This window comes from Cryptomeria japonica, chromosome 4, assembly GCF_030272615.1.
Source record: "Cryptomeria japonica chromosome 4, Sugi_1.0, whole genome shotgun sequence".
NCBI lineage: Eukaryota > Viridiplantae > Streptophyta > Pinopsida > Cupressales > Cupressaceae > Cryptomeria > Cryptomeria japonica.
In genome coordinates, this window is record NC_081408.1 from 228285286 (window position 1) to 228307945 (window position 22660).

Here is a 22660-nt window from a genome sequence, read left to right on the forward strand (position 1 = left end):
ATCTACCCCAATCTGAAAGCTTTCTTGGTCTATGATGTTCACTACCTTTATGATTGCCTTCATGTTCATTGTGTCTTAGCCATTATGCTTTGGATGGATGTGATGTCCTCACTTTGAAACATAATTTAAGAATAAATTAAAATATAAAAATATATATATATATAACCAAAATCAAATGAAGAATATTGAAACAAGCATATCCTAATCAGCTATTGAAGGTTACACATTGATTAATGAAAACTAAGCAGTGATCTAAATTAACAATGATTAATGACAAATTAGTTGCCTAGCAAAAAGGTACGATCAAGTTTCGTCAAGAGGTAGCCACCTCGATATCAAATCACCTGATAATTAATTAGTGAGGATAATAGCAGCGGTTTGGCTAGTAATTGATTCAAGTCATCGATTAAGATATATCGTCAGCCATAAATAGAGGGAATTATAATACTCAGAACAACGATTAATTAAATGATTAATATACAATATACATCCAAAAAGAATATCGCTCTGCCAAAGGGTTAATATAAACTATTGATTAATTAAAGATTTATTGTAAGTCATAACCATTGCCAAAAGAAATAAGTATGACTTGTTTAGAAGTACATCAGTGTGAACTATAATAAAAGGGTGCACCCGTTTACTCTCGCATCTCCTCATGATATATAAAAAGAAGGAAAAAAGACACAATAAGAAAGAAGAGGAAGATTTTCATTCTGGATTGGAAGCAGAAAACAACCCACGATCCAGGTATGTTCGCATACTTAGATTCAATGGAAAGATTGGGTTTTAGTATGTTATTAAACCTGTAACTGCATCGACTCCAATCCAAGTGTCATAACAACACTGTGATTGCATCAACTCTAATCTCTGTATTATGATGGTATTATATACTGCATCTATTTGAATTCATATAACACGCTAGTAGCATGAATTGCACCCTAGTTAAGTGAACTGCATTAATTCATTCTGGGTGTGTATGATTATGTAATTCGAATATCTGTCAGATAGTATAATACGATATTTGAGTGAACAGGACTTTTCCCATTCTTTTAGAAATTATAATGTTAATAATATGACGGTTACCTAAAACATAGAACGTTTCTTGTCTCAGTAAAAATATTTCTGGCAACTAGGTAAAGGATTTTATTTAATGTTTCTGATCATTGTATGTCTAATAAAAAATATACGCCGCCTATAATCTAATATGATAAGTATGACTTCGACCACAATTAATTAAATTGCATAAATTCATATGTTCACAATCTGATAAATAGGATCTATTATCATGAATCAGTAACAGTAAATGAACTAAATTTAAGTTACAGTCTGCTTATTCATCCCAGGTTTTCTGAGTCATTTCCTTTCAAAAATACATCAATTGGGAAGAGCTAATAAGTGCACAGACTAACAGTTCTCAGCAATAAAACAGAATAAAAACCATAACTGTCATACTAGTTTTCTACTACTCCAGGTTGCTAGTGGATATGTACGGGGGTCGATTGCCCACCCAAGTACTCCACCTACTGAGTAAGAATGGACCAGTAGGCCAGGAGGGTAAGTGACTGCTCCTGGGCTTGGGTTTGGCATGATGAACCACCTCTACCATCCGTTGTCTTTCTCTGGGCGAGTGGAAAACTGATCACATCATTAAAACATGGCTAAGTCTAAACAATCAATATTGTTCCACTGTAAATGTTAATGACCTCCCTGTACGTTGATCAATTTTCTAACTGTTAAATAGGGCTTCTTCAGTTTTTAGATATTTCCTTTCTCTTGATTCCAAGCAACTATATCTGTGTGTGTATTTAACTAAAGGGATCATTGTCATTGTTCACATCGGTTCTGCTCTGTAACAAGTAAATATGAATTTGCTGCTTTTGTTGTTATTTTGTTTAAACTTTACAATTGTGAATTAAACAATTTACTATTTTCTGAGATTATTCCTCTATGATTTAACCAGGTAAACCTAGCTGCATTGTGCAAATTAGATAGGGACATTACAATGGACTGCACTTTTTACTATGTATTTCAATCTCTTGTGCAATATCTCTGATTTGCCCTTGTGATCTCTTTTACTGTCATTACAACCTTCTATAGTTACAGTCTTTTGTCTTTTGACCTGGGTTTTCTTATGATTATGTTTTGGATGACTACTCACTATCTCAAGAAGACTTTTGCACAATTGTCTCATGCCCTTTGGTTATGTATCACTGTGTGTATTCATGCTTTTTCTCTCAGTATCATGTAGCTCATTTCAATCATGGACTGTTGTTGTCCACTGTTATGACAGTGATTCATTCTCACAAAACTATGTCTTCCTTTCTCATGTTTGGAGGACTGTCTCTATTCTTTTTATTGTGATCTATGGTGATAAGACCTTCTTTTTTGTTGACTCTCTATATAAGGGTTATGTTTTTTATCATGATTATATACCTCTAATGATGCTCTCTCTCATAAAGACTCGCAATTATTTTATTGAAAATTACTACTCTAAGCCTTTATTGAAAATTACTACTCTAAGCCTTTATTGAAACAAATATGTATAGTTAATATTTATATAATGTTTATCATTTTGAGTGTGGAAATTCGAAGATAGAAATCATTTAGAGTATGAAGATTCCAAGATAAAAGCTACACAAATACATGAACATATAATTCTAAAAGTTTGCAATGGGTATCCCAAAGAATTAGATATTCCATGAACTTCAGAAGTCTGCACATTTTAGACAAATTAGCTTTCCTTATATGCTCACATAATTAAATTATTTTTTTCTATATGATTACATTTAAGTGGTGTTAAAGAAAATCATATCACAGTTGTATTGTGCTATGTTGAATAGCAAAGAAATTACATCATCGACTTAACAAATTATAACAAGACACTTACGATAAGAGATGATATTCACAACCCATCCAAGGACTGAAAGAAATTGCAGTAACAGCTCCTGTATGACCTCGTAAAACAGATATTGCTAGGTCATGTATGACCTTGTAAAACAGATATTGCTAGGTCATCTGGGAATCGTCACTACAACCAATACAAAGAATAAAAGTTATTTTAACTAGACTAAAAAAGAAATATCACAATTGGAGAAGAGTGCAACTACAGTAGGCATTTTTTATGTGCTAAGTAAAGGATAAAAGAGAAAATAAAATCTCACAATTTGAATGATGCAATCATTTGATTCTGATGTCACGAAGACATTGTTTGCACTCACTGCCAAATTAGTAATATCTCCCTGAAAAAGGATTGTCAGTGCAGATTTAAAAGAAACACATGTATTACAAACTATTAATCAAAACTTAACATTGAAAAGGAACCTCATTTCCCCGATAACTAGCCAAGCAAAAGCATGTTTCCATGGACAAAATTCTGACAAGGCAGTCATCAGAACCAGCAATGACATACTATAGATTGATATTGTGAGATTTTGCCAAGATGAAGGGCACAATGAAAAGTATTAAAATAGAGACAAAAGAATGACAAGAACAAACTATATTCTCATCAATATGAAAATGATCAACTGGATTTACCAATACAATGAATATAGGCCTGCTTATATAGGCAAGGCCATATGGATGTACGAGCACACAATCATGACATGTGGCTCAATGAGAAACAAGGGTACGTAAGAAATACTAGGGGTAGGTAGGAGAAATAATATAATATTCCACAAGAGGTGGATGACCCATCGAATGTGGAGTGTAACAACAAAATAAGACCACAAAAGGTGGAATTTCTCCTACAAGCTCTATCCCTATGTGCACACTTCCCTAAGTGTCTCAAATTCAAACTACGAAGAGATGCATTATCCTAAGTTAACTTAAGTAAAGTGTAATAATATCTATAATGAATATTTATTTACACCAACACCCCCCCTTAAGTGAAACTTAGGGGAATGAAGACTTAAGTCAACAATGCAAGATGGTCCCCAGCTACTAGGCCATGATAGCTACCCATGTACAATATGCAAATGCAAGAAAAACTATGCAATGCAATCTCTCACAAATGGAGAAAGGGAGAAAACCCAGTGGGAAAAAAATCCCCCCCAAAAGAGAGATGAATGTACAAAAGACTCTCAAAGAAGATAGACAAAACCTCAAAGAGGAAAAAGTCCCCCCCATAAGAGAGGAAGGAGAACTCAGCTGACCCCCCCTAATGACACATCCTGCACCCCCAAGAGAGCTCACAACTGCTGGAACTTACTCTCAGTGAAAGGTTTGGTGAATACATCAGCAACCTGCTCCGCTGTAGGACAATACTGAAAATCAATGACCTACTCCTGAATGAGGTCTCGGATATAGTGAATATGAATCTCGATATGTTTGGTCTGCTGGTGTTGGACCGGGTTCTTCGAGATTGCAATAGCACTCTGATTGTCGCAATGTAGAACTGTTGGCCGTGGAGTGGTGTTGTGACCATTTCACACATCGCCCCATTAGGCTGGGGACCCCCTCTTTTTCTTAGGGTTTTTCTTTCCCTTAATGAGTTTTTTTCTCTGCTTGCTAGGTTTTGAGTGAGTGAGTGGTTGTCTGGGTTGGCTAGTTTGGGGTTAATCTCTGAAGGCTCATTTTAGGGTTTCTTTCAAGCTAAGTCTAGCCTAGTTTTGGGAGGTCGTTAGTCGTCTGCCTGGAACTTTAAGTTTTCCTTAATGAAGTCTCTCCTTTCAGGAGAATCAGGATGGTGAGATTGAAGAGCAGGGTGAATAGGTCTAAGGTCAAGGTAGGTCCAGTTTGATGGTTTTCTTGTTAGAGTCTTGTTTGCTTCTAGGTCTGAGTCGATTGAGCAAAGTTAGTGATCAGAGGCAAATCAGAGTGGTTATTTCAGAAACTGATGAGCGAATGCACCTAATGATGATTCAAAGAGTTTTGCAGGAAGGAAATGAAATGAACCAAGTTGAGGAACTAGTCAAGAGGATGAATTTCGCTCTTGACCCTTCCAAAGGATCTAGAGTGAAATTTTTGAAAGCTCCAATTTTTACTTGGCTAAAGACAGGATCTTGATGGGGATGCGTGAAGAAAGGTTTGTGTTCACCTATAAAGAAGGATTAGAGTTCAAAAGGTCAAGAATCAAGCTAAAAACAAGATTTTCGCTCCTGACCCTTCCAAAGGGTCCAGAGCGAAAATCCTTCTAGACCACCTTTTCTTCTTAGTTTTGGCTAAGTGTTGCTTTCTAGAGCATGTTTGAGAGTGAATTGATTTGATCTTGCCTTGAGATGGATTTGGTGGATTTTTGAAGGACAGGATTTCGACCTAAAGGAGAATTTCGCTCCTGGCCCTTTCAAAGGGTCCAGAGCGAAATTCATCATAAACCTTGTTTCTTGCCTTGAATGAGTTACAAACCTTGTTCCTAATGTGGAGAATGATCTAATTTTGCCCTATGAGATGGTTTGAAGCTTAAAAAATGAGCAATTTTGCCAGGAATGAGATTTTTGCTCCTGACCCTTCCAAAGGGTCCAAAGCGAAAATCTTCCTAAAGCTCATTTCATCTTAAGTTTGGCTAATTTTTGATTTGCAGGATATCTTGGAAGGAAGCTTGGACATTCTTGTTGCCCTTGAAAGGTTTGAAAGTGTTGAAAATGAAGGATTTTGGACCAAAAAGGGAAATTTCGCTCCTGACCCTTCCAAAGGGTCCAGAGCGAAATTCCTAAAAGCTCTTACTTTGCAATAAAGGAAGTCAAGTTTTGATTTGTAATGGCATGAATGGAAGAATAATAACTTGGTTTTTCCTCTTGAGGTTGTTTTGAAAGGGAGAAATGAAGGATTTAGCCCAAGAAGGGATTTTTGCTCTTGACCCTTCCAAAGGGTCGAGAGCGAAAATCTCTCTAAGAGACATTTCTTACCTTACTTGGCCAAAAATTGATGTCCAAGGCATGATGAGATGAAGTATGAACATGATCTAGCCTTTGGGGATGTTTAGAAGTTGTTAAAATGAAGGATTCTAGCTAGGAAAGGAAATTTTGCTCCTGACCCTTCCAAAGGGTCCAAGGCAAAATTCCTTATAAACCTACCTTTTGACTTTTCTTGGACATGAAACCTTATTCCTAGGGTAATGAAGGACGAAATCCTACCTTGCAAAGAAGTTTCAAGTTTAGAAAATGATGATTCTGGGTCAAAAATGAAAATTTCACTCCTGACCCTTCCAAAGGGTCCAGAGCGAATTTTCTCAAAACTTCTTTTTGCTATCAAGTTTTTGCTAGGTCAAGTGTGGGATAAGGCAAAATCAAGAGGAAGTTGCCCTTAAGAGTGACTTTAAGTTGTTAAAGACCATGAATGAAGAAGGAATTGAGCCTAGAGGTGATTTTCGCTCCTGACCCTTCCAAAGGGTCCAGAGCGAAAATCCTTGAAAACTTATTTTTTCCAAATTTTGAGCAAGGCCAAGCTTGGACAAGGGTGTGAGAAGGCATTTGGATTTCCTTAGAGTATATTGTTGTTGCCAAGAATGCAAATTTGAAATCCTAATGAAAATTTTGCTCCTGACCCTTCCAAAAGGTCCAAAGCGAAATTTCTTAAATTCCCCTTTTTCCTTGCAATTCAAGACAAAATTTTTGTTTTTATACCCTGGCAAGGAGAAAGACAAGATGTTATATGCCTTGGAGGTGATTTGAAGTCGAAAGGATGGAAAAATAGCCCTAAAACAAGATTTTCGCTCCTGACCCTTCCAAAGGGTCCAGAGCGAAAATCCTAAAACCTACTTATTCCTTTCAAATTTAAGCCAAGACAAGAGTAGACTAAGGTAAGAAATGCCCTTGAGACTACCTTTGAGTTAATGTTTGTTTCCAAGAGTGATGATTTTAGGCCAAAGGAGGAAATTCGCTCCTGACCCTTCCAAAGGGTCCAGGGCAAAAATCCTAAAATCTCCTATTTTGCCTTGCAAACCAAATCAAACTTGGATTGGGTGAAAGAAGAAAACTATTTCCTAGCCTTGTGAGGTGGATTGAAGTGAAGGAGATTGGAAAATTGGCCTGAGAGGTGAATTTCTCTCCTGACCCTTCCAAAGGGTCCAGAGCAAAATTCCCAAAAATGCAGTGTTTCCTTCAAAATATTATTGAGCCAAGTTAGTGGTTGAGTTGAATAGACCCTGGAGACTGCCTTGAAAAGGGTCAATGATCAAGGAAAAGTGAATTTTGACCTAAAAAGAGAAAATTGCTCCCGACCCTTCCAAAGGGTCCAGAGCGAAATACCTGTTTTCACCCAATTTACTCATGTGAAGAGCTAAAAAGTTGAAATCCAAGACTTTGTTAGGCCAAAACAAGCGTAAGCTCGCCTTCCGGAGGATTTAGAAGTGAAGAAAATATGGTATTCATGGCCTAGTTAGGGAAATCGCTCCTGATCCTTCCAAAGGGTCTAGGGCAAAATCCTCATAAACACCTATTTTTCATCTTTGTTAGATTGAATCAAGGGCAAGTTGCAAAATTGTGAAGACAAGGACATGGGAGATTGCAAATCTAGGTTGTAAAGATTTTGATTCATGAAGTGAAGAAGCCTAGAAAAGCGGTCCAAATAAGCCTTGAAAGGATTTATACCTACATTACTTTGGATATTTTTAATGCCTAAGGAGAATAAAATATTCATCAAGCCTTAATCAAGCTTTGACATTCCTAAGCTAGCCCATAATTTTTCACTAAAATTAACTTATTACAAAACATTTGGGAGGCTCAAACAAGTTCGCATGAATTAAGGCATTTGTAATTTAATTAATTAATTTCTAAGCCTTGAAATAAATGAAAAATCCACCCTTGAAGCTTTGGAATTAATTTTAAAAATAAAAATTATGATTGAGCACTCAATACTTATTATTTTCCCTTTATTTGCCAAGTCGGCCATCCTTTAAAAGGGGTTTTATTTCATTTTATTTCATATTTGACAAGTCGGCCTCAAGGAGAATTAAGTTGAGCACCCTATATAAGGGAGGGGTATTTTGATGAATTTAAATCATTCATTCGTTGTTCTCATGTGAACTTGAAGAGCAGATCTAGAGGAGCGAATTCTAGCTAAGTTGGAGGAGCGAATTTCTTGCTAGTTGGAGGTTAATTTCCAGAATTTGCCAAGTATTTGAAGGCTAGTAGAAGGAAAAATTCTTTTGAAGGCTGATTGGAGCATAATTCATCCAAAGGAAGACCAGAAATTCAGATCAAACATCCTTGCCCAACAAATTTATCATCTTCCTTCTTTCATTTTTTCAAGGTTGATAGCTAAAATTCAAGAAAGAGGTGTCAAATGACGACCCCCAAGGCCCAAGGATCCATTACTCGATAGGATTTCATCAAGGAGGATTAGAGGAATGACAAATTGGAGACCAGGATTGTGTCCAAGTGGAGCAATATCAGAGACACCAACCTAGGAAACTTCAATGTCAAGAAGTTTTGCGAAGCACCCTACATCGGCAAGCCGTCACCTGTTGCAAAGAAGATAATTGAGAGTGGCATCATCAAAGCTGCAGGTTTCCCTCCCGCAATCAAGTGTCATGAGTTGATGATTGAGTGTGCCCGGCACTTTGATTCACACTCAAGGACGATCATGGTTGAGGATGGAACTATCTTAGCCTATCTTTCGGAGGAAGCTATAAGTGAAATTTTTCATCTCCTGGAACATAGACACATGGTCTACAAAAGTCTAGAAGGAGCTAGGTCTATCTATGAGGATGATCTTGATTCTTGCTTGAACTTCATCAACAAGAATTGGCTACTCAAGAGCAGACCTCGCCTGAACAAGATTCCCAATACGCCACACAGAATCAACTTCCAAGAAGAGTTTAAGGATTTGATAACCTTGCTCAATCGGGTCACGGGTGCCTCTCAAGCTTTCTTCTTTAACAAGTGGATGTTCTTCTTCATACAGTTGATTGTCCAAGGAAAGGGAATGCTCAATTGGGCTAGAATCATTAGCAACAGCCTGGACATGCAGTTGAGAAGACTAAGGCCTACCAAGTCATTCCACATGAGTTCATATGTTGTATACACCTTGATCATAGGTTTTGAGTATGCAAGACTACCTCAGAGGGGAGTTGTTGGAAGGGGACCCAGAGAAATAAGAGTTTGTGATTCTTATGTTCAACTATATCATCTGCCCAGAAGTGACTACAAGCTAGTCAATGATACCTTCACGATGAATATTACTAGGATATTGCAAGGTGGGATTCACAATTGACTATCTCTAGATGCACAAGAGCTCATGAAGAAGCATGGTGCATGGTTCATTCAGTTTCCAAAATTCACATACATCAGAGTTCATGGGTGTCCTTCACCTTCCTACATATTGCCAAGATATCCTACAGACAGGATAGTACTACTTGAGGTGACTAGACAGTTGGCAGCTTATGCGAAGGCATCCAGACACAAGCATGGAAATGGAATTCCTGTCCCTATCATACTAGGGAACTCAGTTGAAGTGTGTCCTAATACTCAAGCCACAGAAGATGCAGAGAAGGAATTATCTCTATACTCATTCACATCCTTTGCCTCAAGAGAGAATTTTGATCCTCATGGTCATATAGAAGAAATAGTTGGGAAGAAGTATAGGCATGAGTCTTAGGTGGAGGACTTTTGGATTAATGTCCAAGATGATGTCGAGGTCAAAAGAAAGATACATTCTAGGTTACCCATGGATCTCATCAGGAAATGCAAAATTTATAGAGTAGTCGATCAAGCCCAGGATAATGGTAGATACCTCCAGTCATCCTATGAGAAGGAAGATAAAGAAGTGAAGATAGATTGGAATGAGCCCGCGATTTTAGACCTGAGAGCTTTGATGGCTCCCATTTTATCTTGCACTCATAGATGGGTGGATGTACAACATCAAAAGTTGAAGGAGCAGAATGTATCTATGACGTTCACCTTCAAAGCAAGACCAGAAGAAGGAGAGGCAAGTGTGAGTGAGAATACTTCTCACTCCAAAGGCTCAAAGAGGAAAGAAGGACTTGAGAAGAGAGAACCTTCCAAGAAGAAGCAGAAAATAAATCTTGATCGCCCACCAAGCACATCTTCTAGGTATGAACAGGAAGCAAGTCAAGGAGAGGATCAGAGGTAGATAGTATACGAAATTGATGAGTCTATGGAATCCATGGTACAGAATGGTAAACAAGGAAAAGGACAAACACCTTTGCATTCATCAAGTCAATCTCCCCAAGTTGGTGCTAATGAGCAACATGAAGAAAAGAATGATGATGAAGCAACATCTCCTTTCCAGGAAGATAGACCTCTACCTAAAGAAATACAAGTGAGGGAAACAAGATCTACCATTCCGGATTGGCTGAAAGAGAGGCCGACAAGGGTAGTTGTGGTTGAAGAGGAAGAAGATGTATTTGACTTGGAAAGCCTTATAGGAAATTCTCATGAAGTAATAGAGAAGAAGAAAGCCACAAATATGTCAAAGGTAATTAGAGATGAGACAAGATCCAGAAAAGTGCAGATAGCTACACCAATGGTGGACAAATATGAGGATGAGATTCTAGTAGAAGAATACGATCTAGAAATATTTGATCTTGGCCCACTAACCACCGAGCAGGCTATGGAAGAAGCAACCGATTCATTGAAAACACTCAAAGACAAACTCAAAGAGGAAGTGGAAAAGAATAAGAAGCTTGAAAAGGAGGTCAGTGCTTGGAGGAATTATTTTGGCCATCTTAACCAGCCTTTGAGATGACAGGATCTAGAAATATCTCCTTTACATGCACTTCCTCTTGAATCAATAAGTGAGGCAGAAAGGGCGAAGAACCTAGTTCAACTCATGAGTTATTGGATTGATGAATCTCACAAGGTAGCCTTTGAATTTGCAACAAGAATGATGAAGACAGTTCATCGAGCTATCCAGGTCCTTGAGATTATCCATAATCTAATGATAATTGTGGCTGCATTCACTCACACTAGAAATGTTATCATCCCAGTCTTACAAGTGATAAGAGAAACATCAAGACAGATTCTGATGCAAGAAAATATAATGGATGGAGGAACCCATAGCCTCCTACAATGGGCAACTTTGCTCCAGATGAAGGAAGTCCTTTTTGAAGACGTCAACACCAGATGCAGCTGAGTTGAAGGCATCATCCATCCAATTCAACACAGGGTGTTTGATATGTTGTGTACCATCCTTGATAGGTGGATCGAGATCGAGACAGATGTGGACATCCAAGAGTTGGAGGACAGAATCAAGGTCATCTTTTGCAAGGAAGAAAACATCATCACAGAAAGGCAGCGAGATCAAATGTATGCTACTATGTTCCTGATTGAGAAGACCAAAGAACTTGAGCCTGGGTGGGAGATGACTCTTCTCACTACTTTTGATCAAGTCCTTCATTTGGAAGAACAAATGAAGAATCTTCCTGAGATTCCCATTGCTGAGATTGAGGGAATTGTGTCCAGATTCATTGAATATGCTAGAAAATAGCATAGGAAAGGGAACAAAGTTCTAGATGAAAAGTTGTTATAGGATGATGTGGCAACTTAATTCCTATTGGTCTATGTCTCCTTGGTATTTGTGCCAATTTTTTATTGGCTATGGATTAATAATGTTTATCTAAATGGGGACTTTTTTGTAACAAACCCTAATTAGGGTTTAGGTGTCAAAATCTTAGCCATCGATCTTCTTTTGATCCAGGTCGTCCATTGTACTTGAGGATGCTATATAAGCCCTCACTCATTTCATTTTAAAAAGTTAGAGACAGAGAGAAAAAGTTAGAAAGTTGGAGAGAAATAAGTTCAATTTTATTAGTAGCAAATTTGAGTAGTGAAAAAAGAAAGTTGAACAATTGTTGTTTATTTGGCTATGAGATCAATGAAATATTGAAGTTATGGTGTTTTGTTGCAATCCTTGTGGCTATCTTCATGGTTGTTTATCTTCTTGAATCACTCTTAGTAGAAATATCATTTAGATTTTAAGTTTGAAGGACGAATATTGTGCCTGATCTTTGATAAGACTCACATTCCAAACTACTAGCTTCTTACTGATTATAAGAATGCCTTGTGTCATCAACTGGAAACATTGAAATTGATTAAGAGTTCAATTATCATTGGAAGAACTAGTACATATCTCCCTAATAGTATCTATCTCCTTGGTGATTTGAAAATTGTTGAATTCCCTTAGAAGATCACACCAATTCCAGTGGAGTTGTAGTCCTTTGGCAATACTGAAATTGGTAGAATCTTATCAAGACTAGCCTTCATCAAGCCATTCTTAGGATTAGTTTAAGTATCTCTTCCTTGAAACCCTTATCTTTCGATTTTTTTTTGAAAATCTATTAGTATTAGGAAAATCCTGTTTCTTCATTTGGAAAGATAGTAAGACGGACAAGCTTTCTTTGAAAGTACGTAAGGCCCCTTGACGAAACAGCAAACACAATGACCACTAGTGCTTATCCGCGAGTAGAGATCCTACAAAGAAAAACCTTGAAGTCCTTCCGATTGATCCTTTTTGCGATATCTTCAGCATTCAGAGACTTTACTCAAGAGAGGATAAGGTACCTCTGGGTATTTTATTCTATGTTTGGTCGTGTACAAAATACACATCAACAAGTGGTGAACCCAAACTCTATGAGAATCTATTGGAGCCAAATTGTCTCAGTCGCTGCATTAACAACACCTCAATACTTAGCCTCAGTCGAAGAGAGAGCAATAGCATGTTGCTTCTTGCTCTGCCAACAAATGGGGCCTGAACCAAGGTGAAAACTGTAACCAGAAGTCGACTTATGATCATCAAGATCGCCAGCCTAATCAGAGCCTGTTTAACCAACCAAGTGAAGTCCTGTGCCTGCTGGATAGTGAATCCCATAGTGATGTGTACTCTGGATGTAATAAAGGATGCATTTGGTGGCTTTCCAATGAAGCTCATGTTGTTCCTGCATGAAAGGGGAAACCATGCCAACTGCAAATGAAATATTAGGGCATGTATGGGTCAAGTAGATGAGACTACCCACAAGCTGACGATACAAAGTGGCATCAACTGGTGGAGAAGAACACTAAGCCTCAAGCTTGACTCCTGAAAGAAAGGGAGTTGGTGCAGGCTTACAATCAACCATATGAAAGCGTGCAAGCAGATCAAGAGCATACTTGGGCTGCGATAGTGTAATCCTGAAAGGTGATTGTGAAATCTCTATCTCGAGAAAGTAGTGCAAAAGACCCAAGTCAGTCATAGAAAATCTGTCATGCAAAGCAAATTTGACCTTGCTAATGATTGATGCGGTACTCCCTATAATGATCAAATCATCAACATAGAGCACAAGTATCAAGTGGGAGTCATCCTGTCACAAAATGTAGACATTCAGATTGGAATGACACCTGGTGAACCCTGCGGAGAGAAGAAAGGAATCCATCTTGGCGTACCAAGCCCTGGGAGCCTGCTTAAGGCCATAGAGAGATTTCCTTAGTCTGCAAACCAAGGAAGTATCCTAGATGAAACCCTATGGCTGCTCCATATAAATCTCCTCATCAAGATCACCATGAAGAAAAGCACTCTTCACATCCATCTGATGTACAGCCCAACCATGAGCTGCAACAATAGCAAGTGTCAAGTGAATGGAGTTCATCTTGGCTACGGGCACAAAGGTCTCAGTATAGTCAACACCTGCTACTTGGGAGAAACCTTTCGTAACAAGTCGAGCCTTGTACTTATCCACACTACCATCTACTGCAAACTTGGTCCGATAGATCCACTTACATTGAACCATCTTTCTCCCCTTAGGGAGATGGACTAAATCCCATGTGTTGTTCCTCATCAAGGAACTATACTCTTCCTCCATAGCTTGGTCCCACTCAGGAACCCCTGATTCTTCCCAAAATGTTTGTGGATCAGAAGTGGTAGCAATGAATGCATGTGGAAGATACTGATGCTGTGATTGAGTTCTCCATGTATTTGAAGGATCCCCAACAAGAGAACCCGTCGACTCAAGTGTTTGTCGAGCCCAACGAAGTCTAGGAGGAGGTGGAGAACAAGGCTCCTCAACTGCAAGTGGACTCTATGGAGGTGTAACCCTACGAGTTAGAGTTGAAGGAGTCTCATCATCTGAATCACTAACATCACTATCCACAATGGAGTAAGGTGGAGGAGGTAGATAGGCTAAGCTAGGAGAGCTTTCCTCAAAGTGAACACTCCTCTCAATGAACACCTCATGTGTCTTAGGATCCATCAATCTATATGCCTTAACACCCTCAGGATATCCAACAAATATGCAAGGTCGACTCTATGGTTCCAATGCCTTGTGTTTTTGTGGAGGTATGTGAGCCCATGCTAGACACTCGAAGACTCTAAAATGTCTCACAATCGGTTTCCTACCAGTCCAAGCTTCAAAAGGAGTAATACCTTGCAAAGCTTTGTGAGGAACTCGATTCTGGATGTGTGTGGCACAACTGATAGCCTCAGCCCAAAAGGCAGGATCAAGAGAAAGTGCATGAATCATACAGCTAGCCATTTCTTTGAGAGTTCTATTCTTGCATTCTGCAACTCCGTTCTACTGTGGAGTATATGCTACAGAATGCTGAAGATCAATCCCCTCAAATGTACAAAAATCCTCAAGTCTCTTGTTCACATATTCCCTTCCATTATCTGTACGAAGAATCTTGACCACTTTCCCGGATTGCTTCTCCACACGAGTCTTGAAGTCCTGAAATCTATCAAATACTTCACTCTTATGAATGAGAAAGTAGACCCAAGTGAAGCGAGAGTAGTCATCAATGAAGGTGAGGACATAGCGGGCCTTGCTAAATGAAGGTGCTAGAAATGGACCTGCTACATCACTGTGAACAAGTTGAAGAACTTCCAAAGCTCTCCAAGCTTTCCCCTTATCAAACTTCTCCTCAGGATGCTTGCCCATGGAACACCCAGAACATTCACCCTCTGAAAAATTGATTCGAGGTAGACCTGTGACCATGTCTTTAGTGCTGAGCTACTGAAGATAGCGGTAGTTGAGGTGACCCAACCGCTCATGCCATAGCTTACTTTCGGAATTTAAATGAGTAAGCAAGGCCCTAGAAGGTGAACTTGGCACAAAGTGGGATAATGAATAAAGCCTTGAGTTATCATTGACTTGTCCCACTACTACCAAGGCATCATCATCAAGTTCCTTTACCACAACTGAATCAGGTGTAAACTCAACCTTTTTCCCATTCCCATAGTGAGTGATTTGGTAGATAGAGAAAAGGTTGGTAGACAAGTTAGGAACATAGAGAACATTCTCAAATGTTCCATCATCCATGTCAACTGAACCTTTCCCTTGAACCTCTACTTGTGTATCATCACCTATGTAAATGTGAGGTACCTTAGATGGCTCCAATGAAGAAAACTGCTCCTTTGTAGAACCCATGTGATATAAGGCACCCGAGTCAAGTATCCACTGCCTTGAAGAACCTGTTGTAGCCACAAATGCTTGCCCTTTTCCCTTAGAATGTGCGGAAGAGGAAGGAGATGAATCCTTCTTTGTGTAGGCGGATGGCAAGTTGATGTTGTTTTTCTTAAGAAGATTAGTTAACTCATCAACTTGTTTTGTGTGGCATTGATGCTCATCATGACCATACTTCTTGCAATATGCACAAGTTGGTTTATCCTTCTTAGGTGGTGGCCACTTCTTGGAAGAGGATGAAAAATTGCCTTGTGATGGAGAGGATGATTGTCCTTTTTCCTGTTGTGGCTTAGAATTGGAGTGTTTCTTCTTCTTGTTGGAATCTTTGCCTTGACTTCCTTGATTCCCTTGATTAGCCACCAAAGCCTGGGACTTTGAAGACTTGAGAAGCCCCATGTTCAACAACTTAGATTGTTCCAATATTAACATTTCTGTGAAAGCATCAAATGAAGGCATAACATAGGAACTCCCCACTGTCAAACGATGAGTTTGGAAGCTAGACACAAATGCTGCATATTCTGGTGCAAGCTTGTCCAACAAGTTGAATATCAACTAAATATCCTTTTTGTCAATTCCACAATCCTTAAGCTTTTCTCTTAGCTCATTTGCTTTGGTGACATAATCTTGGATTGTATCAAAACTCTTGGGATCCAAGTTGGTGAGCTCATTGTCAATCTTATAACCTCTGATTTCATCAACTTGACCATACAATTTCTGAAACATATCCCAAACATTTTTGATTGTAGTACACTTCTCAATATGAAAGATGAGGTCATTTGATACATGCTTGCGCAAAGTTCCAAGAGCCATGCAATTCTTAGTGAGCCATTCTAACTGAGAATTAGGATCAGCCTTAGGATTAGGTGGTGCTTCTATTGTTCCATCTATGTAATGCGTGAGACCTTTTTCCATTAATTTGCTCCATACTTTAATTTTCTATGATGCATAATTATGTGGAGTTAAAGGTGGAAATTTATGAGGACTCATTGCAACAAAAATGAAAGAGCACAAGGAAAGAGAGGCACAATCACACAAGACACCCCCCCAAATTCACTCAATCAAAGAACCCCCCAAAAAGTGATGATTTGGCACTTTATACTTAGTGCATGTACAATGGGCCACTTGCAAAAAATGGCAAAGTGGACTTCTAATTTCAATTTTTACAACTGTCTCAATAAGGCCAAAAGAAACTCAAACTAATAATGCAAGAGATCTAAACTAAGATCCAAGCAATTTACAAGTACCAAATATGCCAAATAAGACCAATATCCAAAAGTACAATTTTTACTTAAAATCTCTGAAATCTGATCATAGATTATAAAAGTAGATGACAAAACATGCACTTTAAAAAAAACAGCACTTGAAAAGGAGGTCGTATGAGCTCAAATGAAGCCTTTGAAGTTGCAAAATTGAGGATTGGACAGGTACAGCTGAGAAAATCTAAAATTTTTGAAAAACCTGTGCACCAAAACCAGAAAATAACCACACCACTACGAAGAGCACGAAAAAATATCCCAAATCAAAAAAAATTGCACCCAAAAAGGAGCAAATTGAGCAAGTTATGGGCCTCCAAATTTGACCCAAAAATCCAAACTGCTCAACGGAGAGGGGTCTAAATTTTTTTAAAGAAAATGCTGACTAGGTGCTGACTGGGCACTGACTGGGTGCTGCTGACTAGGCAGAAGGTACAGATCCCAAAATTAATTTTAAATTTTTTTAAATTTAAAAAAAAAAAGAAAATTCAAACTAGAAAATAATTTTCAGAAAAAAATAATTTTAAAAAAAAAAAAAATCCGAAAATTTTGTACCATACTGCTCGAATTGGATAGAAAATTTCCTCCACACCCAAAAAATGATTTTCGCCAAAATAGGTCAAATTTATACTCGATTTTTATGGAAATGGCCTTCCAGACGCAATGGTGAGGTCGAAATGCTCCAAGATGCCTCCAAAAAGCGTAGTTCCCCAGATCCAAAAATAGAAGCCTTCCACGATGTCTCCAAAAACCAATCAATGAAGCCCCAATGGCTTGGATACCATGTGAGATTTTGCCAAGATCAAGGGCACAATGGAAAGTATTAAAATAGAGACAAAAGAATGACAAGAACAAACTGTATTCTCATCAGTATGAAAATGATCAACTAGATTCACCAATACAATGAATATAGACCTGCTTATATAGGCAAGGCCATATGGATGTACGAGCACACAATCAAGACATGTTGCTCAATGAGAAACAAGGATAGGTAAGAAATACTAGGGGTAGGTAGGAGAAATAATTTAATAGTCCACAAGAGGTGGATGACCCACCGAATGTGGAGTGTAACAACAAAATAAGACCACAAAAGGTGGAATTTCTCCTACAAGCTCTATCGATATGTGCACACTTCCCTAAGTGTCTCAAATCCAAACTACGAAGAGATGCATTATCCTAAGTTAACTTAAGTAAAGTGTAATAATATCCATAATGAATATTTATTTACACCAACAGATATGAAGAAAAAAAATGTCATATCAATTATATCCAGTTTACACATAACTTCAAGCCAAAACAACTGCTCACAGAAGTATTACAAATACTGTGTACCTTAAACAAATGCATTTCAAACTAAATCAAAACAAATTGACTAACATTTCTACTGATAAGTTTATCACAAGGAATTATTGGAACATACGGCTAACATCTGGACCCCACCAGTGAAATTCAATAAATATTTAAATCATTTTCGTGTGACCAAATGATGCATAAATGATTGTAATTTTTTGTAACTATTTCATAATTGAAATAAATAGGGTTTCTCCACATCAAAGCAGCAACAGATTGCCTGCATTGAAAGTGATGAGGATATCTAATGATTGGAAATGTCAAGTCTCAAGTATGCAAGACCGTTTCCCTGGCTCGTTGGAGTGACTCAGAGAATCCTAAAGTGAGACTTCATCATTAAAACCAACGTAACAGGGATATGGAAAGGAGTGGTATGGATTCGATATTATATTGAACACCTCTGAGAACGAGTTTGAAAAAATTTCCATTTGTAGTAAGCAGACAACTCACCAAACGTTACAAGAGCCACATCTTGAAGCATCAAACAAAACGTTAGTAAAGCAGCGAGCATTTGTTTGTGTGGTGAGAGAATTGACATTTGGAATGTTTACCATTTCATCTCCAGTTTGGACATTTGATCTTCCATCTTCTTGCCATTTGGGAGGTGAGGGAAGGTTATAAGATAATAGTCCACATTTAGAAGGGAGTTACTTCTCATATAAAGCCATTGTTTTGGGACCAAGCATATATGTAGCAGGAGAGTGTATGGTCGATGTTTTAAGAGCCCAAAAGTTTATTAGAGCTTGTTTAAACCAATTTGCCTTCCAAACTCATTCATACATCCCTTTTACATAGTGAAATGGGTACTAGTTGATCCTTACACTGGAGAAACTGAGTTTTCTCCGGTTCAAATCTCAGTTTGTTCAGATTAAGCTTGTTAATTGTATTTAATTTTGAATTTGAGTGTTAAGAGCTTTGCTAGGTCCATCTACACATGTTAATGTTGTTACAACAACTTGTGTGAATGTTATTTGTGGTGGGAATTTTATGTTGTTATTTTAATTCTCCATACATAGCGGTATGACCATCTTGTTTATGCATCAGGGAGACCTACATGACTGGCAATGAACAGATCCTACATCTCTCTTACTTATTAATCTATACTTGGCATGCATAGTTCTAGTGTCCATACTCCATGCTCCTAATTATTTATCATTTATACCATGTTGTGTTTGATCCATGCCCTAGTCCAATGTTTCAAGCAACCTAACAAAACCAATATCAAGCATGACAAAATTTAACATTTCTTAAAGAGATCAATCCAAATGCATTAGGAAAGAAAGCATTAAAACAATTTTTTTTTATCAAATTCATATCATAATGGTTTGCATATCTTTGAAGAGAACAGATCTTGCAAATGTTAATGACATGTATTTTCTTTGCCTTCAAATTGCTTGAAGGCTAGCCTCATTTCAAACAAAGCCAAAATCGAAAGACCACAACAATAATCCGCACCAAAGGCACTACGCAAGATACAAAGTTAAATGAAAATATATTAACATCTATATGAAAAATAAGATCGAATGGGATGCTCACGCATCATGTCATGTTTCCTAGTCAATCCAAAACTATACATATTAGGTATATACTTGTGTATCCTCGATTTCTATCAGTTGTGTGTTTTCCATCATTGACTATACCTTTTCTTTACCTTTTCTTCCAACTTCGCTCTCCTTTCTTGTTAAAGTTTTGGATATTGACTTGACATGAGAATGAATGTTAAGTATGACATCATGCATGGCCCTAGCCACAATGAATAGCTAGTCCTAGCCACTATAACAACTCTTGCCCTATTTTTTCAAGCGATTAATGCTGCCTTGGATTTTTTACTATTAATTTTTTTATTTTCTATTCCTATGGCTGTTGATTTGTTATAGTCTCAATCAGTTGGCTACATAAATAAGCCTTGGAACTAACTGTGGACGAATCAATAAAAACAATAAAATAGCAACATCAGTTCTGCCAGGCACCACAACTACTACCATATGTATATATTCAAATAGAGGGAGTTGCTTGTATAACCAACTTACTGAACTTATGTATAAATGACTAAATAGCTAATCTTAATTTGGCCAGATCTTTTGATCATGTCTTGATGTCTTACCAGCCTTATGAGGTAATGCATTCCAAAAATTCTCTTTAAGAGACCCAGTGTTTATTCCTCCTGATAATTTCTTCTCTCATAAGAATTAAATCAATTTTCAGGAGCTACTTGGGGAAGATAATCCTTTAGTATACAAAGGTAAAATTATTGTTGAAAAGAACAGGGTCAAGCTAGTTTTCTTTGTAAAGAAATATTATAAAAATACTACTTGATTCATACCACGCAAGAAAAAAACATGTTGCCACTGAAGTACAAAACATGAACGCTTCTTAAGCTGAAATCTTCTTTCATACTAGGACTGATCCAATGAACAGTCGAGATTTGGATATTTTGTTAACCCTTTAGTTTGATAAAATTTGAAGTAAGAATCTCTTGTGCTAATTTTGTCACTATCTACTATTCCTTCCCAAGTTCAAATAAGTTTAGTGTTCTGATATGATTGTTGCCCCGAGCTGCAATATGGAATTTAACAAGCCAATAATAGATGTGGATTCCTTCAATTTGGTGAAGAATATTTTATTGTTGTGCATAATTGAGATTACGCTTGCTTTTTAACTTATAGTACTAATCAAAATTCAGTTTGACAGTGATATATGACATTATTTAGGTGCTCTAAAAACTAATTCTAGCCACTTTAAATATGTAAATAGGTCATAATTTTGAGTCTTTTGTACACCTAGCTTGGGAAAAATATTTTGTATTTTATTCCAACACAAAACAAACAATGAAAATAAAAAAGATCACTGGCAATTCCATTCAGTATCTAACTAGCATTATGGGGTCTTAGTTTCTATAGGAAAATCGTCATCGGTTGACAAATTACACCTAATCATTAGTTAACCCCAAGATATCATATTATAAAATACAAAAAATAAAATTCATACAGAAAGTGGTGTAAAAAGTATCGCAATAAATAGCATTTTGATGACCCCTTAGCTTCTTTGTAATTTATATTTTTTCTAACGAAGCAGATGGCCTTGCTATGGCATAACATGCAGCATGAACAGAAGGAGCACGATGATGCTTTCCAAAACCACCTCTGATTTCTCTTAGGCTCAGACCATGAACTTGATTTGCTTGCAAGTGAGGCCAACGGAGATAAGGTTCGCCTCGACGGTCAGGTCTAATATCTCTTGCCTTCTCAGTTGTCATTCCACATGGCATATCTCCATTGTCAAGTTACAATAGTTAAGGTAAAATAGCCATATTATAAATTACCAATGAATAGGCAGAAACCCCTAAGACATGAATACCAAATAAAAGTTTCAGTTGAAATGAGTATCTTTAATTGTATACTGATAATGAAATTTAAGTCAAAAAAAATGCAAAAACACAAACAATATTGTTTAAGCAAAACAAGATGAAAGTATCAAACAACAGTCATAGTGAGTGATTGCAATTCACTATAAAAAATGCAGGTCATGGACAATATAAAACACCAAAGTGTGGTATCAAAGCCTATCAAAACAATCAGCAGCAGTAAACACCAATCAAAACAATCTCTATTTTGAAGTGCAACAAAGATAATGGTGTGTAGATCAGAGACCATAGCAGTCATGGCCATATAATAAGTGGCTGACCTAAGGGTTTGAACTAAGAGAGCTTCAACAAGACCATAGCTTCAATAAAATTTAAGTAGATATTATATAATTTCTAATTGATTATTCCATCATTACAAATTAAAATTAAAAAATAACTACTCAATTTTCTATAATTCATTCCAATTTTTAAATATTTTAAGAATGTGAAATTGTGAAGCTAGAAGTATGGCTTTTAGAAGCAACAATAGAATAGTCGTAGTTTTCTTGCAAGGTCTGTAATCAAAAGTCAAAGAAATTATGAAGCCAAAGAAATGTGGAAGACAATGAAAAAATAATATACCCAAAAGATAAAAGACTCAAACCCTAAGAATTAAAATTGTCTACAATTTTAAACTGGCATGAGGCAAGGAACGTTTCAGCTGCTTGAAAGTGGTTTTTCCCTATGTGAGGAGAATACAACACAATCATTTTACAATCAAATAAAATAGAACAAAAGAACGATCCAATTGCATACAGATTTCAAACAATAAAACTCATTCAAATTGTCATAACTTCTATAATTTCAAGATCCTGCAGTACAAATTCACAAATAGAAAACTCATAACAACCATGGCGATTGACGTACCCCAAGATTCTGCATAATTTTTTTCCTTCAGTCCAGCCGATGAGAAAGAACGGAAAAATTTTGCAAACGAAATTTACAAAACCCTACTATGGGCAAGAGAAAAGTTAAAAAAAAAAAAATTCACTTCCCGCTATTCCTCTACTTTTGCCGCCTATTAGCTATAAATGCATGTATATTTTGTCTTAATTTATAATTTAAGACACTTAAATTAATTTTAATTTTTAATTTAAAATAATTACAGTAATAATTTAAGTATTTAAGATGAAATATTAATTTGATCTTAAAAAATGTCTTAAATTATGTTTTTATGTAATAGTGTTTATTTACTGATTTCTATAAATTGTTAGTATATTTATTCATTATTAGAAATATTATGAATGTTGAAGTACTTAGATGAAGATGTTTGTAAATTCCTTAAGTAATTTTGGTACTTTAGAATAACTACTTATATTACACTCA

At 37.1% G+C, this 22660-nt stretch overlaps 1 long non-coding RNA gene across 1 annotated transcript; it reads right to left on the bottom strand.

The window, feature by feature from the left end:
* Nucleotides 1–2796: 2796 nt before the first annotated feature.
* LOC131027306 (uncharacterized) lies at nt 2797–22322 on the bottom strand. The gene is made up of 3 exons (XR_009102480.2): nt 22202–22322; nt 3162–3239; nt 2797–3028 (listed from the first exon to the last, which is right to left on the bottom strand). It is a non-coding gene; the product is annotated as an uncharacterized LOC131027306 (long non-coding RNA).
* Nucleotides 22323–22660: the final 338 nt, after the last annotated feature.